Below are 14,262 nucleotides of genomic sequence, written 5' to 3'. Positions count from 1 at the left end.
GTAATATGTTGTGGTTGACCGTGTGAAAAAAAGCAGCACTGAGATCTAATAATACCTGGACTGAAATTCTGCCACTGTCAGTGTTCAAATGGATGTCACTGAAGACCTTAACATGAGTCGTCTCAGTGCTGTGATTTGGTCGAAATTGTGACTGGAAGACATCAAAACAGTTATTTAGTGCCAAGAAAATACTGCTGAAAAACTGCTTTTTCAATTATGTTACTTAAAAACGGCAGATTTGATATGGGCCTTAAGACTGGCTTAATGACAGCAGTTTTTAGAGCCTATGGGGAGAAACCTGAGAGGAGAGACATGTTGACAATTTGTAGTTGATCTGAAGCCATGCAGTTAGAAACATTTTTGAAAAAACCTGTTGTCAGAATTTCAGGGCAGCATGAGGATTTCAGATATTGTATTATGTCCTCCAGGTTTTTATGATTAATAATCAAATTGTCTCATGCTATATAAATTGTGTTTAAGTGGACACAGGGACAACACATATCCTGATTGCTTGTCTAATTGTTTGAATTTTGTCTGAAGACGTAGGCAAATTCATTGCAGACCCTGGTGGATAGAAGTTAAGAGGTTACAGACACAGGAGGGTTGGTTAGCCTGTCGACAGTAGCAAAAAAGACGTGTGCACTATATATATGTTTTTGGTGATGATGTCAGAGAAGACCACCTTGCATTTCTCAGTTCTAAATTATAAATGCAAAGTCTCTCTTTATAGACGTCATAATGATTTGTTTTCCGCCAACTGCATTCAGCTTTTCGACACTCTCTTTTCTGAGTTCTTACCAGCGTGGCATTTCTCCATGACCATGGGTCAGTCCATGATGATCAAGAACACAACACAGTTCTTTAGTCCCTCTGTCCTGGGCGTTGTCAACATGGATGTTAAAATCACCAACCATAACAATACAGTCAAAGTCAATACATATTATAGACAGCAGTTCACCAAAGTCATCAAAAAAGGTGGCACAGTATTTAGGGGGCCTGTAGATATTTAGAAAAATAGTTTGAGAAATAGAACTCAACTGAAGAGCCACATATTCAAAAGAAGCAAAATTCCCATAAGACATCTTTTTGCATTGGAGGGAGTCATTAAACAAAATGGAAACTCCACCTCCTCTTTTACGCACTCTAGCTTCACTCATAAAACTGAAGTTGGAAGGGGTGTTATCTTAATCCAACCAAGTTGTGCTTGATTATAAAATCATTGATTAAAAATGTTTCTCCTGCCAAAGACCTGATGTTTGATAAAGCTAAATTTAGTTTGGTATCTGCCCTACTTTCTGCGACATGCTTTGGCTGACGAGGAATTGACATAGTAAGTGCTTCCTGTTTCTTAACACATTCACTATTCTTTTTCTGTTACCTATCAAAGACAGGAATTGAGAAGGCTACCAACACACTGGGCCCCGGCTTGTCCTGGGAAGAGTCATGAGTGCCATTTTCCTTGTAGCCTGGACCCAGCACACATCACTTAGAGCTTGCTGTATTTTGTACACAAATAACTGTACATGCTGTGCTTCAGTACAAGTACAATTAGAAAGTTGTTTATTAGAAGGATTTATAATTTTCTAAATATTTTTAAATACTTTTTTAAAAATAATTTTATATTCTATATCATAAGATTTAGGCTGTACAATAAAGAAATTTTAGCAAAATTTTTGCAAGAAGCAGATTTTAAATTTTGTGTGATAAAGAATCACTGGCTGCCTGAATGTGGGATTCTTTCACAGCACTAGGGGGCAGTGAAAGGTTGTGTAAAAACCTGAACATGCAGTCCTGTCAGATTTCATTTTCCATCCATTGTTTTTCTCACCTCCCACTTTTTAATGGCACTTCAGACAAGACGATGTACATCTTGAGCAGAGGACTAACATGAAAGTAAGGATGGAGGTTTGGGTCGAGTTGAAACTGGAAGATTTATTTTTTTTAAATCTGCTTTTTAAACTGAAAATATAATCAATATAAAATACAACCGTAAGTGGTCAAGTAAAACATAACTCTAAATTAGACATTGAAAAAGACAGAGGACATGTGCTCCATGTCTTGTCAGTCACTTATAGTCTTAATGAGCCAATGTACTTTGGAGAGGACATACAGTAATATGTTCATCATAAGACTGAAACCTTTAGAGCCATGATCATCTTCATCACATATGGCTGTACTAAACCCAGTGACCTTGAGTTTAAAATAGTGGCCAAGAACACACAGTGTTCTGCATGTTTCTATAAGTATGAGGCGCGACCCCCTTGGTGGCTGTTAAGACAAGAGCAGATCTGGAGAAGATGACCCATTGTGCACATTCCTCAGTATCTCCCCAAGGACTGGACATGTGCTGTGCATCTCCCCAACGCAGACGCACCTCACTATGGCCCGGACCTCCAGGGAGCCTTTTTGTCCTCCCCATATTATGACCTCACATCCCATCGTGCATGCCTACTGCGCAAAAACACACTTTCTGAACCGTTCTTTGTTATTGTAAAAGTAGAAATCAAGGAGCAGGATGTGAAAGGAGTAGAAAAAAAGTAAAAGTGCACTAGGAGAGCATTTAGAAAGGACGAGATTCATGATAAACATGTTAGATGAGTGGGTAAGAACAGAGACAAACGACAGGAGGGAACACAACGGCAACAGCATATTACACTCCAAGCGTGGGAAATCTCCTGGTGTGTGTCCCTTGTGAAAAAGGAAAACTGTGCTATCTAGTGACTCAGTTCCTCAGGGTTCACATCCTCTCTCCGCTGTCCTCTCAGTATCACACTCGGGCCTTAAAGAAAAGGCTTCACATACTAAATATCTTGCATGTCCATATAAATGTATCATTTAACTTTGAAGACTCTGGAAAGTGTCATGACACTGGAACAAAGATCAATATCCCACCTATATATATGTTTTATTTAAATTTTGTCCAGCTCCCTTAGACTGACGTTAAGCTTGGCTAATGGGAAAAAGCATAAGCAGTTCAAGTACATTTACTCTTATTTATATACAGTCAACAAATAGATAAATGAACAGAAGACATTGGGTAAACATTTAGAAAGAGAAATCATTAAAGAGGGAACGAATATGCCTATAGCTCTACTATAATGTAATAAAAGTTTACTCTAGATGGAACAGCAGTAGAGTAAGTTTAGATGATTATTTCATGTCAGTTTTTATATTTCTTACCAAGGCCGACCTTGACACTTTGTCTAAGCCCTTCCCAGTGATGTCTTCTGTGAAGGCTCCACAAATTATCTTTTTTCGTATGTGTGTTTTTTATGGTAATCACTTTGAACTCTTCGACGATCTTGAACACACATCTGCCAGACCTAATCGCATGTGTTTTACCAGAAAGCCAATGTTAACATATTTCTGTTGTAGATGCTTCAATAATTAAGACCAGATGTTTGCACAGTAACAAAGCAGGGCTTGCAACAACACAGGTCTTGATTCTGAGATGTTTCAAGTAGAACAAAAAGAGCACTGATTCCCTAACTGTTGTTTGGGTGTTTGTTAATGTTTTCAAAATGTCCTGCTACGTGCCTCATTCTTTTATTCTCTCATCAAAAGCCAGCTATTCAGCTATTCAAATCTGATCCAGGTCAAACTGTCACTGCTCATGAACGTGGATTTTCAAAGTGGGATTAGACAGAATGTATTCCTACAGAGTTTAAGTGAGGGTAAAAGATTAATTGCAATAAATTTATCTTTTGTTAGTCCAAAAAAAAGTGCAAAGTTATGCAATGTGGCAAAGGTCAACAGTCTGGAAAATCATCAGCAAAGACGAACAGTGTTTAAAGCTCATTGATGAGGACAGACCAACAGAAATGATGGTAAACAGCTAAACTACAGCTTGAACCAGCTACTTGTTTAGTCTTGTGTGTCAATGTAAAGTTAAGATCATGACATTTTAAAAAATGTTTTTATCTATCTCTACCTTAATCCTATTTGCCTTTTGTCTTTATCTTTTGTTTTTAACATCATTCTGCTTCTTGACTGCAGAGAAATAGTAGCCATCTGGCTATGTCTGGCACATTTCTGTGGTAATAATGTCAATTAATGTGCATCGCCCCTGATAAAGTACCATAATTGGAGATGCTCTTTATACTGTTCTGCGTTAATATTGATCATGTTTGGCAGGTAGCAGCTACAATCTAATTTTGTAATTTCTGTATATAATAGATTTATTTACATTAGCTGGACGTTTTAACCTAATGTAATGATGATGCAGACAATGGTGTGCTTCCAACTCAGCCCAGTATCCCTAGGAATTATGTTAATATTGGATGATTCCACACCTCATAATTTACATCAAATGTCAATGTTCAGTACAAAAGCACCAATAAGTGTGTCCTTGATGTAGTGAAGCAAAAAGAAAGGGCATGGAGGCTGGTCTGGTAGATGTGTGTGAAGCACAACTGCAAACTCCTGCAGCCATATTCCCAAGTCTAGAGGAAATCCATCCTAAAACAGTGGAGGGAGACGCTGGGAAGTGTTGATGTCTTGTAATGACATACTGTATGTTGCAGAAACTTTCGTCTAATAATTTTTGGAGGACCCATTTAGAAAAGGAGAAAAAAACTTTTTCTGTCTGAGACTGCATCAGTGTTTGAGCGCTTACATTATGTAACTCCTCCTCCTGAAGTTCTCCTCGGTACATTAACCCCTCCTTAATGTGTATATGTAAGACATAATGTATGTGAGCTGTTAAGGCTTTCCACCATGTCACTAAACACTTGTTTGTTCACTGGCGGCACACAGAGCAACACCAGCCAAATGATCACCTCAAAGTGTTGCTATTTTCCATATCCTGGCTTAGTTTCATATACTGACTTAGTTTGACTGTCATGTTTAGTTTGGCTTTTTGTTATATAGCCAATTTTATGGTTATTTGGTCTGATTTGTGTCCATATCTCTGGAAACCAAACACACTTAGACTACAGGCCTGAATGAAATGGCTTGTGATAATCAATGTTGTTCTAAAGTTGAGGTTTATCTGATCTGATATAGATGTGGAAGTTTCTTAGCTGTCAAAATACACAAGAATAACTTGTGTGGCTGGACAAAGTGTTTCGCATGCATTTCTGTCCAGCTCACGTATTTTCATGTGTTTTATGTAGCTGTAATTCTTAAACAAAACTTTAGCTGCCATTGAAACTGTCAGCAACAGCTAGAAATGAAATCCAAACTGTAAATTTATGAGAGCACACATAGTACTGCAAAAGGAGTATTGGCTTTACCGTGATAATGCAAATCATATTTTCTATTAATTTAGCTGGTGTAATCTGTGTTACATAAAAAGCATACCAGCAATAGATCCATTGTTAGCATTTAGCACTGACCTCTCCAATGGAAAATCCTTTTTCTCTCAAAACGAAGAATGCAATTTATTTCTCTAAGGCAGGAATGATAACGAATACATCATTATTTATCCTCTGATTTTTCCAGGCAGTGTTTAGGCCACGATTCCGTAACAGACAAATCCGTCATAATTCAAGAGAAACAGTCTTTGTAGCTCTTCTCTGCCCCCTTGTAAGCTCCAGGTTCACCGGAAAAGCCTTCGCAAATAAACAACTTAATGAAAACAATTAATGGTGCTGTGGGAAAAGCTATTTAATTTCCTCTCGTGGGCCTGTGGACAGCTAGAGCACTGAGAAACTGGACACCTCCTTAATCACCCTACCTCATGCCTGAGGTTCAGCACGGCTGCTATAGCAAGAGAGCGAAAACAGGGTTTTGTAGCAGATCTCAAATTTCCTCCCAATTTGGATACAGTGAAGAGAGTTAATGTCAAAAATTTACTATTTCCTGAATGTGTCATGGCCTTAATTCAGTCTGTCAGTGATGACCTCTGTGACTGCCTTCCCTCCCTCTCTGTTATCATACAGGCATGTTAGCACTAAGATGAGTACCATAGTTATCTCAGGGCATTGGATCGTTATGTCATATCCTGTGCACTGGGAAATTAACTAAACTTTTTATTTTTTATTTAATCAGGTCCATAACATCTGTTTTCTCTTTGACTACACTAAAAGGAATGAACATGTTGGAGGTGATTTTTTTTGTCAGTCTTTTACTCAGTTCTGAAATACAAGGTATTTAAAGGGTGGACCCAATAACAACAAATTAACATATAATAATACTTTAATAATTTTCAAGGCCAGTGTTTGCTGTGTTGTTTAATTTGAATGCATTACATTTCAATGTGTTAATGTTAACAATGTCACTCACTGCATGTGTATAGAGCAAAAATACCATAGACATGATATAAAATTACATTATAAGTTTCATGTTCATGGTGTTGAAGGGCTGAGAATAACCAAGCATGCATTAGGCTAGATGTAGGTTTCTATGGCACTGATTAACTGAAAGAACATACTTCTCTTTGATGTTTCAAGGTGTTGGATTTTCAAAGCTGAAAATACATGCTTTCTAAAAAATAAGATACTTTAAAAATGTTGTGGTTTCTCCTATACGCTAGCTCAGAAAGAAAGTACTCATTACCTACTAGCTATAAACGGTTTTTTTCCAGGGCTGACTCTAAATCAAATGAATAGGTATAATGAACTAGAAGAAGAATGAAGTTGCTTTGTAATAAGTAGATAATTTGAAGACCATCTTGATTTGTTAAACAGGAAGTGAGCAGGGAACTTCACAGAAGATATACCACACAACTGATATTAATGTCCTATTCATGTTCATGATTCTGAATACAATCCAATTCAATTAGCTTTATTGGCATGAATGTGTAACAACAACAACATTGCCAAAGCATCATACCTACTACATAAGAACAATCAACCCCATACATTCATACAATCTTAATAAGCTTTTAAAGAGCTTTCATTGTGTCGTACCTGAATCGTGTAGCCCTATAAATTGAGACCCTGAAATGTCATTTATATAGGACATTAGCCAGATTTTAAGAGCAAGGTAACATACTAAAACACAGTAAAGTCGTATGATGGCTTGTTTTATGCAAATAGCTCAAAATTCATAAAATGTAAACAAAAAACTGCAACAGCCCCTGTCTTACTTTGGCAACTCCTGGCAATAGCATCAAAAAACACATAATGGTACAACCCTATGGATCTAGACTCTGTATACGGACAATGAATGAGCTAAAAGTAACACATGGACTGCAACAATTTTCAAGTGGTTAGTTCCAAAGATTTTGCAATCACATGGAAATTCTACATATAAGTGTACAACAGTGTGGACAACTCTATCCACAATATTTTGTTTTACTGACAGGAGCTTATTAGGAAGACATTAACTCCGTACTTTGTCAGCCAAACTTTCTAGCCTGGAGTATCAGGCGTTCTCAATTATTCTGTATTTACCACAGAACTCCTGCTGCTGACCTGCTGATATCACAGTGAGACTTTATGTCCTCTGATTCATCCACATCCTCATCCAGAGCACCCTTGCCTTGCAGTGTTCATCTGTGAGATCCCAGTGTTGACCTTTTAACCAGTGAGAAGTGAGTAAAATGTCAGGAGAACTGTCTGTCTCAGTCAAGGAGTCAAAACAAAGCTGAGAGATTAGTCCAGGATCGGCACTCGCTGGTATTTGTGGAATAATGTCAAATGTCGAGATTACACTCGCCTTCCTGTTTGGCAAAAAAGAACCTGGCAACCATGAAGCAGTTGCCTTTGTTGTTTGTTGTTTTCTACCCTGAAAGACAACGATCATAGCACTTACCACACTCAGATGAAAAAACATAATGGTTGTGATACAAATAATGTGCTCCATTTCGAATATAGAGCGAACCCTCACATCTCACTCCAAAAGGCTAATTGTTGTCATGAATAGGTAATGTCAGTGAACTAAAACCAGGTGTTGCGGTTTACAAGTACAACAGACATCCTTTATGATGAGATCCAACTCTGGCTGCATAACATCTGTTATGGCATTGAATATTAAAGCAGTGTTTGTGATCATTTGTATTAATCAAAAAAGCTATCACATGTTGACTTTCATCAAATCACATAATTACAACGTTCAGGTTCAGTGGCTGTGAAAAACATCTTTCAAATGAGGTCAGTACAACTACTAAAAATAACTTACATAACTGATACTTACTGTGTATCACATATTTGTCAGGTTGGTAATTGTAATCAACTGCCCTCATACAATATTCAAATATAGAATATTCTTTCTTGCATCATTTGGGAACCATTACTTTTGAAATACAGTGTTTTTTGGCATTGCCTGAGCTTTCAAATGGTTATTGCATCTATAAATTGAGCATAGAGCTTCTGTCAGGGTGGTAACAAAGCACCTGGATGCCAACTGGTGCCAGTTTATTTGAACAGAGGTACATCTAGTGCCGCTGGCCTAAGTACACATGCACTCAAAGGACTGCCCCTTCCTGAACTTTGGCTTCCAGGAAATTCTGTAATGAAAGCAAACCTCCTATGCAGCTTACGTGCTCGCCTTGTCTGTGCAGGCTGATTGGAGCACTACCGTCAAAAATAAACAAAAATACAGCATTGTTTAAAGCCTCCTGAGGATATGCTTTTTTTCTTTCACCACATAGTACAAATGCACTTAACCATGCACTCTGCCACTGGCTCAACATCTAAAAATCAATGTAAAGAGAGTTTTATTTGCTGTTGCTTTAGTATGACTCAGTGCTCAAAAGGTTAATTGTTTCTTAAATAAATTACCTCAAGACTACACTTTAGTAGAAGCTTGTGGAGTTATAATATTCCGGAAGAAATGTCCCCTGATGCTATATTCTCCCTCAACTTTGGTCGGGGCATCCGTAAAAACTGAGAAAAATGAAGTTTTCATGGACAAATAAAACCAATAACATTAAAGCAAACAGCTTTGTTTCAGGCTTTATTACTGGTTCTGGAATAAAAACACTGACATGAAGACAGCCTGATGTTTCAGTTGATTTCAGTAAGTGCTGCCCTTATGTAACTGGCAGGTCTCCACTGTCTGGCTGCAACAAGGGCGTTAATAACATTGTTCTGAAACCAGTGTTTTCTGAATACATTGCTGTGCCAACAAACTCACCCTTTCAATAGCTACTGGCTGCAAAGCATGGCCCAATGTATGTTTCAAGGTCGTTTGGACTGCTCATGCCTTCCTTTTCAGTAGTCTAAATGTTATTTTGAACAAGGAATGTTTATTTATTTGTAAGCTGTGTGAAATTAGAGTTTTCCAGGGCTTTTCTGGCTCGTATCTGAATATTCATCTCATGGGATTCCTCACTGGCAGATTTTGAGGATTGTTTACTTTCAATTTCCTGTACTCATTTTGCATAAATCAATTACCCAAGTGAAAAAGTTCACTCAAGTTACTCAGTAAGTTATTTATTGAAATAGTAAATTAGTAGCAAAAATAAGTAGTTAAATTGAAATCACTAACGTTGTACCTGGTATTTTAAAAGTTGTTCTTAACATGTGCTTAAATATACTAAATATGTGTATTATATTTAGGCCTACATTAAAATCTAAGAGTAAAAATAATGTAAAAACATTTTGCTTTGCTACCTCTACAAAAAAGTATAAAACAGGTTAAGTATATCATGCTGCCTTCTTCACAGGCAAAGTGGTGGCTATAACTAGCCAATTCTTTGAAACACTCAAACTCAACCATTGTAGCAGTCCTACTACATCTTTTCCTCTGCCCTCCCAGGTCAGTGGTTGTTCACTCTCCTCGTTTACTCCTCACAGAGAGTATCAGAACTCTTGACCCGTAGCCGTCCAACTACATGCCCACTGGACCCAGTTCCTACAAATCTCCTCCAAGCCATATCTCCTACTGTGGTCCCAACAATCACTCATGTGATAAATACTTCTCTGGCTTCAGGAACCTTCCCGACCACTTTCAAAAGGGCTCGGGTTACACCCTTGACTCCGCAACCATCACTCCAACCAAGGTGGTGAGAAACTTGGGTGTCATGATTGATGACCAGCTGTCCTTTTCAGACCATGTTGCTGCTGTCTCTCGGTCATGCCGCTTTGCTCTATACAACATAAGGAAAATCAGGCCCTACCTCACTCAGTACGTCACCCAGCTTCTGGTACAGGCCTCTGATACAGACTATTGCAATGCCCTCCTAGCAGGTCTCCCAGCTTGTGCGGTGAAACCCTTAAAAATAGTTCAGAACGCAGCAGTGCGTCTGGTTTTTGATCAGCCCAAAAGGACTTATGTCACTCCATTACTCAGTGACCTCCACTGGCTCCCCGTGGCCTCCAGAATCAAATTCAAGTCACTAATGCTTGCATACAGAGTGACTACTGGGTCTGCACCCGTCTACCTAAACTCCATAATACAAACTTACGTTCCTTCTCGGCCGCTACGCTCCTCCAATGAACGCCGTCTGGCTCTGCCATCCCTTCACACAAAGCAATCCCAGTCCCGGCTATTCTCACCACACGCCATCAGAGCAGGGGCGTCCCTCTCTAATTTGAAGAAGCTCTTAAAAACACATCTCTTCCGAAAACACTTCCTATTATAACACCACTAACTCCTAACCTCTAACATGCACTTCCTGTGCTCTTCTTCTTCTATCCCATACAATGATCTTGTATTGATTGCACTTTTTGTTTTGCTTGCACTTTTTGTTAACTCTTACTTCCTTCCCTAGGTATCTACCCCATTGATGTGATATGTACTGTGGGTTCTAGTAGTATTTATTGCTGCTCTTACTAGTATGTATTGTCAGTTGTGTCTGTAGTTGATGCTCTGTTGATGCTTGTATGTTGTTCCTCAAATGTAAGTTGCTTTGAATAAAAGCGTCTGTCAAATGAGTAAATGTAAATGTAATGTTATTGTGCTAACTAAAAAGAAATACACATACACATTTCACTTTTATCTTTTCTGGTTTGTCCCCCTTTGGTCATTAGATCTTTTATCTCTGAAACAAAAGTAGGTTTGGGTTTAAAATCATTTGTGAAATAGGAACTGCAGTTTTCCACACATAAATGGTAATACTAATTCAAGCAGAATCATACAAAAATTATAAATCTTGGTTGGAGTAATCTAGGAATGGTTCTTTAATGATCAATCATCTATAAGATACACATTTGTGAGATTCAAACTTAGAATCTCTCTGTTCCAAAACCTGCTGTTTAACCAGCTGAGCTACAAGGTTGGGTTGAGCTACACAAGCTCTCATACAGGGAATTATTAAATACCTAATAATTGCCTGTGTGAGAGCTGATGTAGCTTTTTTGTTAAAGGGACTATATGTAGTTTTCAGCGGCCACTAGGGGTGCATTTTTTTAGATTGCAACCAGGTATTGGCTCATACGTGTGCTAGAATATGATTGAGGAAAACCCGCTCATCAGCTTTACACGCTGGAAACTCATGTAAACTCTCACTGCAACATTACAGTAATATTTTTATCAGCTTGAGTTTGAACTAATCCATACTCGTGGCATGACTGCATTTAGCAGACATGATACGTCGGCGTTAGCTTGTCTGTAGCTTTTCAATAATTATTTTTGTATCTTTCACCGCAGGCTCAGCAATGTCAGCACAGCTAAATGTACTGGATGATAACGAAGTGGTTAGTGAACTATATGGTATATTATAGATGACATTGTTGCCAGACTTTATAACAGTTAGACTGCAGTAAGTAACATTACTGTTAGTGAATGGGTCTTCTACTGTGTTGTTGTACTGCGCCGTTAGGTTGCTTTATTGTATATCATATGTTACAGCGACTGATGCAGTGAAGAAGCTGTTAATCTGAGTAGTGGTAAAATGACAATAAATCTAAATAACGTTACGAAGCAAACTACGGAAGCCCTAAGTGGCTATCCATTCAAACATTTAGGTGTTAGAGGACAGTACTTGAAATCAAGGGGTTGTGTGTTCAATCCCCACTGTGAATGTATTTTCTTTTTTGCCTTTTCTCTCTTTTTTCTCATCCTCTTAAACAAAGTTCTTATAAAGCGACTGTTTCACATGCTCTCAATCAAGCATGTTAAACAACATCAACCTTCAATCAATCAATCGACTTTTCATTTCCCCATCATCCCCAGGCAGAGGAAATTTCTATCACTCATTTCCTGACAGTTAGTGAAGACTAGAAGTGTTAAGCACCTTTGAGAAGTTCTGAAGAACATTCAAAAGATTCTGTGGCTTTTATGAAACACCTCTGAAATAGCTGTCAGGATAAGTGTGATTAGATTCCGCTGAATCTCTGAACTTTGTTGAAGAGGATAATAAAAAAGATAGAAAAGAAGGGTAAAGATTATCCAAAGTAGGGACCGAACACAAAACCCTATGGCTGCAAGTCCTGTGCACTACTAAGCAATCTAGCCAGTGACACTGGAACCTGTTTTGAAATCATCCAAAGAAACTCTGACCCCTTTATTAAACTATTGTTTTGTCATCTCGAGATCATGAGAAAATTATCCCGTTATTGCAAGAAAACAACATTTGTTATATTGAGAACTCAAGACAATTATCCCGTTATCAGGGGAAAACAGAATAAAAAAATTGTTTAAATGGATGGCCGCTTAGGGCTTCCGAGGCAAACAGCGGTAGATTCGTGTTTACTTTATGTTAGCTGGCTGCCCCTGTCTTGCATCACTATAGACTAGTATAAACAAATCGCTCCACATTTGCTTTGTACCATTACATCATTTCTTGCAGCCTAAAATCAACACTTTGACGTAATACTGTTGGTACACAGAACTAGTACACTTTTCCGTAGCTCATTTTGCTCTGTCTTTAATAATGCAACAACAATACAGGCTACCGTGAGCCGCAGTCTACACCAAAGAAACAAACAGGGCTCAGAGAGAGTGCTACATGCATCAACTTCCCTCACTCCTTACCCTTTCTTTCCCGAGGCTAACACACCCACTCCCCCAGGCTAGCAGGAACTCTCAATTCTGCCAATCACAGGTAGGAAAATAAATGATTGAATGGCTTCTACACATATCACACATTCACTGAGAAGCTTGACTCATTGACTGACTTAATGAATTTTGAATTTAAATGTATTAAAAAAAGCCTCTCTTTAGTGTTGTCAGGTATTTTAGGTATCATTTCAGGCACCGTTAAGGCACCGGAAACATTTTACAAGAATGGATTTTGAACCGGAATCGTAAAAACCCCAAATTGCCCATTACCCAAACCCTAACAACCTGAAAAGGTTAGCACAGCAAATTGTTTTTGTTGGTTTATGTGGAGGTTGTGTTGTTATTTAGTTGCTATAAGTGGAAGAGTGCAAATTGTAAAAAACAAATGAAATATGTTAGTCTCAGTAAATGGTTTACAGATATGTTCCATGTTAACATTTTGCGACGAGGCCAACATGTCCTCATTATGTTTAACAAGCGTAATTTGGACAATCATTACTGTTCTCACAAAACATAAAAATATATAAATCAAATTTTAAGGAGACATGGTTGGTTGAGCTACATTAACTCTCACAAGGGTGCACAATCCTCGGAGTTTGTTGTTTTATTTATAGGTAATGCTAAATTACTTTTTGTTTCTGATCAATATGAAATGTGATAAAGGCATCAATTTTGTATACTTTTTAAAAACAACACAAAGCATGTTTGCCTGTATTCGGATATAAGTAACATTAAATTGGCCAATTGTTGTATTTTCTAACCTGATGTTCACTGACAATGTGTCCCTTCAAAGCATCACATTTAGTATTGGCATATATTAAAATTAAATAGATTTCCCCATCCTAAAACAGTTTTCTCTCTATCTCTCTCTTTTATTAAATGCATACACAAAAAAATGGGGTTAAGCTTATGTAAGAGGTTTCTCAAACCAAACTCAATAGATCTTAAAATTAGATACTACAGAATTGCTTTCTAATAACTCTTGCTTTGGATGAGCGTTTTGATCACCATCGAGACAGGGAGAAAAAGGCTATTTCTCACTTGGTTGTATAATGGTAGTTATCCAACCAGAATTACACTGCCAAGCAACGGGTTGAACATGAAAACTGGTCATAATGAAAAGTAATACAGTAACTGCTGTGCTTGTTTTACATGATTAATTGTCACATAGCATAAGTCAACATTGTGTTCAGCCCATGTGCTTTGGCATTAGTAAGAATAATCAGAACTCTTGACACACACCACACTAAATAAAGTCGTTTTTCATGATGAAATGCACATTATAAATACTGTACTTCTGTTTCAAAGAGAATTGGCAAGCTTAGCTGTGAGCTCTCTGCCTCGTCTATAAGATATTTAAGAAATGAGAGAGCATCTATCTCTAAATGACAAAAAGAAAAATCTGTCCTTGTCTTTCTGTTACTCTTTACA

Source organism: Micropterus salmoides, unplaced genomic scaffold, assembly GCF_014851395.1.
Source record: "Micropterus salmoides isolate LMB-PRFRI ecotype aquatic unplaced genomic scaffold, ASM1485139v1 Ms_hic_scaffold_13, whole genome shotgun sequence".
In the NCBI taxonomy this organism is placed as follows: Eukaryota; Metazoa; Chordata; class Actinopteri; order Centrarchiformes; family Centrarchidae; genus Micropterus; species Micropterus salmoides.
The sequence above is the reverse complement of the archived record's forward strand: the minus strand, read 5'-3'. Positions refer to the sequence as shown.